Below are 6,000 nucleotides of genomic sequence, written 5' to 3' on the forward strand. Positions count from 1 at the left end.
AACTGGGAGGATGGATGAGAAACAACCTGTGCCCCCAACTCCTTCACCCTCGATCCTAGAGCCCTGTAGTCATTGCTGATCTGCTCAGGGTCATACCTAAATCATACATACATCACTGCATGTAAGTCAAAGCTTATGAATAGCCAAATACCCTAACCACAGAGCCAGAAAAGGACTAAATGTGATAGCATAGAAAAATCCATCCTGCAGATCACAGCGTAGTAAGCCAGCTTCAATTACCAGCAAATTCTTTAATGCACTCACTGTACAAGGAACATGCACAAGGTGCTGGCTTCCAAGCAAGAATATGCCCATTTTGTTATCATATGTCACAGAAGGAGAGTAGGAGCACAAGAAAATGACAAGGCATCCATCATTCCTTCTTGGAACTGTTGCCTTCCCTGATTATTTTAGTTAGCCCTGGGAGGTAAAGCTACATATCAGATTTAAAATTGATCTAGAAGATATATAAGTGGGATCTCTGAATCAGTGTAGTGGAATCTGAATAATCCTCCTCAGTTAACACACACTATGTCTATCATAGGGAGTCCAGAAGTGAAGCTTAAAATAAGAGATAGTTTCTAGCTAAAACTAAACATAAAGGTAGAGTACAGATTAGCAGTCCAAAGTATATAGCTTTGGAGCTCCACAGATTAACAACCGTTTCACCCAGGAAGGAGTGTAAGAGGAGACTAGTGCTCTCATTGTAACAAAATCATACTGATGCTTTTGGGGAGAGACGAGCACTGCAGTGCGCCTCACCAAAATTAAAATCAGAGTGGAAGTTATTCCTTACAATCTTCATGCAGTGCTGGAGAATTTCAATTCTAATGTGACCTGAACAGGAATTAGATCAAAAGTCTAGATGTGGGTTTATACAAGAAATTACAAAGCCCACTTAATGTTACTGTCATGTGACAATGACAAAGAATCACACAGAGTCCTGTTCTTTTAACACGGAAGAATACATTTTAATTAGAATAAGGAAAAAAACCTGATATCCTCCCTCTCTCTCTGATTCACTCCAGAGCTTCCTCCTAGACTAAGAGTTGCCAAACTTTTTCATAGCCATATATTAATAGGATCTTATAGGGAATCCTCCCTCTTCATTCACAACCACAAGTACTGTCTCCTCTTTGCAATTGCATAACAGTCTTGTGGCAACTATAGCAATAGCTGACAGGGAAGAGAAATAGTAGAAAAAATGTCATGTATTTTTAGCTTCTTTTAATGCAGTGTAGCAGTCAAGAATAAGATAGAGACCCCCACACCAGGTGACCAGCACCAGGTGATGCTGTTTCTGACCATAGGGCGGGGCTCAGGAGGGTGGTGACGCTGGTTCTGACCATAGGGCGGGGCTCAGGCGGGTGGTGACGCTGGTTCTGACCATAGGGCGGGGCTCAGGCGGGTGGTGACGCTGGGTCTGGCCAGGGGGCAGGGGCTCAGGCGGTGATGCTGGTTCCAATCACCAGGCAGTGTGGCCTGGCAGGGGCTGTATTCAGATCGACTTATTTGAACCTCGCTGTCTGACAGCAAAGTGGGAAGTGGGCTAGGGCAGGTGGGGAGGGGAGGAGTCGAAGAGTCTGGGTTTCCTGGGAGACTCCTGGGGTTGGGCTCCCTCTCTAGGCCTCCCAGTCAGACGCCTGCCTCTCTCGTTGCTACTGGCAGGCAGTGACTTCTTCTGTCACATGGCAACTTGAAAAGCAGCACTAAAGGGTGACGTCCCAGTCTGCCTCCACTGGGTGGCTGCCAATGGCATGGACCAAGTGACGGCTGTCCCTCCAGGATCTTATCAGGCCAAGGCTCACTAGGTCCCATATTGGGCTGCCCTTCCTTGTCCATTAGTGTAACAGGTAATTGCACTGCCTGCGGGACACCATTCAGTGACTGCCAGCCCCACACTGGGGCCTCACTCCCATTATGGGGAGCGGCTTTAGGGAACTACAGAGCAACTGATTTTGGAGAGAGCAACCCCAGCAAAGTCCCTGCAGCAGGAAAGACACATACTGGGGGAGGAAACAGGGAGAGCAGCCCCTACTGGTGGGAGAGGGTGTCTGCAAATCAGCAATTCCAAGCAGGTCAGCTGGTGTGCAACAGGGGTGGCTTGAAGGGAAATAGTGGTCACTCAGAGCAGACGTGGCACAGCAGGAGGGCAAGGGGAAGGTAACTACTATTCTAACCACAGAGGAAATCTGAAGGAAATGTGGGAATGTGGAAGACTCGCTGAGACTGGGATTTGGCCGGGACACTTATGTTCATGCCCTGATTTTTGTACGGAAGGAGTTAAAAGCCACACAAGATCTTTGAACATCCCACATAGCTGCATAGCATCTTAATTTTATGTCTCATTTGGCAACATAGACATATTTTTGAGGTGTATAATTGCGATCCAGTTTTGTTGTGTTTTGAACAAGCCACAATTCCCACCCCAAAACTGGCCAGGTGCAGGAGAGGACATGAGCTCCTCACTGAGCAGTAGCTTCCTCCTCAGAACTTTTGAATGACTCCCATTGTAAGGAAAAAGCTTATGAATGAGATGGAGAGATAGAAACATCTGAGGATAGATAGATAGCAGTGTATTCTGAACCCTGGTGGGTTAGAACCTGCATTCTTTCTGATGTTTATGTAAAAGAGCGCAAGCATATTCTCCAAATATGTGAATTAATATACTAGTCATTTGCATGAAGTCTCCAGATTTCTGGACCTTCAGCATTAACAGGTATGACTGTTGATGAAAGAGGGCACAGGTGGTACAGGTTGTAGGCTTCAGCATGGCTGAGATGAGCTTTCAGGCCAGTGCTACAGGGTGGCTCACAGCAATACCTCCTCAGTGGTGGCTGACAGGAAAGATGGCACATCCAAAGCCCTGCCTATACTGACAGGCCTGGGAGGGAGGGTATGGAGTGATGTGGGGATTGTGCATGTAGAGTCCATGATAATTGTAGAGACACAGCTAAGGCCAGGCCTGAATGGAAAACAACCATCAATAAAGGTTGTAAACAGATTAAAAAAGACAGACATGAAAAACTGATTGAAAAAAAGGCCAAGCATCATACAAAGTCTTCAGTGGGAGCCTTCACGTTCCTGTGTGATATCTGTTCATGACCTTACTCCCTACAGATCAGACTATACAGTCACAAGAGAACTCATGAGATGCCATGATGGCATAGTTGGATACAACGGAGCCACGCCATGTGCAGTGAGGTGAAAGTCTTGGGAGAACAAGAGCACTGCTTTCGTTCTCAGTTTAGTTTCAGAAAGACAGAATGAAGACAGGAGAAGAGATTAGCCATGACTGATGAGTTAATTGTATGTCATCCCCTTTACTGGGTAATATGAGCACCTGGGATGTGATACTGTTCCATGGCTGGTCTCTGCAATGCAACTCACTACAGAGACTGACACCTAAAAAGTTAGGAACAATATGTGGAATTAAAAATAAAGTTACTGTCACCCTTCAATGTGTTTGCAAGTGGCTCCCAAATACAGCTAGGCAAAATGTTGCTAACAAAACGGGGATTTTTTGGCACAAAAATACAGCTTTTTTGATACCAAACATTTTGTGAATTCATGTAGATTTTGCTGAATTGTTTTGGTCAAAAGAAACCCTTAAAAATCGGAAATGTTTTGATTTGATTTTTTCTAAACAAAAGGTTTCATTTTTTTGTTTCAAAATTTTCTTAAATTGTATTTTGAAAAATTCAAAAACGTTTATAAAGCTCAAAATCTACACAAAACAGTCTTCTTCTTCTTCTTCTTCTTCTTCTGTAAGTATCTGTTTGCGACACTAGGCATGTACTTGGGTGGCTAGTCCTTCTATCCACTTGGCCGCCCTAGCTACAGCTAAACACTGCTCTGATTAGTGCGCTAGCCAAGCTAGTGTGGGTATATTGCCTCGAGTTGGAATTTGTAGCTCCAAGTGTAGATATACTGTTTGTCATTTCTGAGATCAGGACTATTCCAAACCTCTCTCTGATTGCTTTATTGCAGGATTTCCCAGACCACAGTTGCCAAAAGTCTTTATAATAATAAATAATAATAATAATAATAATAATAATAATAACAATTAATAATGATAAACCATTTAATCTCTATCAAGCTCTATGACACAGAAATCTAAAGTGTCACATAGTAAGTCAGTGGCTCAGCCAGAACTAGAAGCCAGCAGTCCCAACTGTGCCCTGCTATAACTACTACAGAGCACTTCCTCTTCAAATTCCCCGTCATAATATTTATAGGAGATTTATTCACATAGCTGGTAAGACAACAAATCTTTCTATATATATCCATGTCTTATATGAATGACAATCATGCTCTGAGTCAAGTTTGCCAAACAATACTTTGCCAAAAATGCCTTGACCTAAGAAAGAGGAGGAGGCTGCTACATGTGCAGATAAGACCCTATAAAAGTGCCCCTAGGATGAATCTGCCTTGTCCTTGCACAGAAAGCTTCAAGGTAGGTGTATGGGGGGATCTGGGCTTGCAGAGAGGAGAAAGTACCCCTGCATTCCACACATCCCACTGCATTCCTGCTGCTGCTAGCACTCATTTCCAGGAGGGATTGGTTCTGTCATCAGGGCTTTTAAATCCATTTTTCAAGGCATCTATACATTTTCAGTCTCCAGTTTATCACTAGAGTTTCATGCAGCAATAAGAAGGGAATTTCTATTTCTATTTTAGAATACTGACCAGCTTCCAGTCTGCATACTAGCCATCTGGTGTCACGAAAGAGGTAAGATCCTGATTTACTAATTCCCAGGGGAGGGTGAGTGACCCTCTAGGGTGGGATTTTTATACAGCTCAATAAGCAGTCATTGTATCCCCTAATATCTATGCCCATTGTGTAAATGCACTGTATATTGCGCTTGGGCTCTCTTGCCCATGACAGGCAGGTCTCCAAAGTGGCTGGACTTGAAGTCACTGACCACTAACGCTGGGCCGGCCAGTGCCCTCTCTGAGATTCCTCTCCTGAATACACACATCACAACGTAATTGTACACAGTGAGCCCCGACACCTCAGCTTGTAGGTCCCTAATAAACCAGGACAGAGTGGCCCAACAGAGGAGACCCACCAGGGACAGAATCTAATTACTTGTCCACAGAATAAATCTATTCTTTTAATGAACGTGTATCCAGAATTTGCTTTTCACCCACACCCCAAACATCACTGACAATAATTTTGCACCAGCTGAAAGAGACACTTCTCTCCGGTAAATGCTAATCAAGTTTTCATCTCGTACTGCGCAGAGTAGTAAGTGGGTGGGACTTAGATGCCATGTGTGAAAATGCCTTCAGAAGAGGGTTTCAGGCAATGTTTAAGGCAGCTGGTGGCCCTTTCACACTGACTCGACCAGTCTGACAGTGCCACTAATGCACTGTATAGTTCTTATGTAGTTAGGTAAGGAAACTATAAAAGGAGTAACGGCAAATAAAGGCATATTGATAATATTTGGTTAACTGGAGTGGGAGAGACAGACAGACAGAGTTTAAATTACATGAGAACCAGTGCTTTATTCTCTAATGCCGGAAAATTCTTTATCAAAAGCAATGACAATAGTAGCCTCCCCTTTGCACCTCTCCCAATATCCACCCTCCTGCTCCCTTTCCCTCATTGTAAGCACACCATACAGTCTAAAACGTAGCTAGAAGAGAGGATGTAAGAGGGCTTTCATATTTCCTAGTATGTTTTTGGCTCTTCCTGGTCCCTCATGTAGGGATCTGCATATGCTATTCCTATCAACAAATGCGGTGGACAGTGGAGTTCATCCCAATGGAACTGCATGGCCCCTAATTATAAAGATCTGAACAGGCAAGATGAAAAAGGGGTGGGAATGAAAAGTGTGATAAAGTGAAGCCCCAAATGAGTGTCTGGGTCTAAAGTGAGTGAGAGAGCCTATCACGCAGCTCTGGCGTTTCTTTCATTCCAGTTCCTGAGTCAAAAAGGTAACATTTTCTCCTCATCAGAGCTCACTGCTGAGCTGCCCTAGATAAACCGCAGCC

The sequence above is a fragment of the Lepidochelys kempii genome, chromosome 14, assembly GCF_965140265.1.
Source record: "Lepidochelys kempii isolate rLepKem1 chromosome 14, rLepKem1.hap2, whole genome shotgun sequence".
Lineage (NCBI taxonomy): Eukaryota > Metazoa > Chordata > Testudines > Cheloniidae > Lepidochelys > Lepidochelys kempii.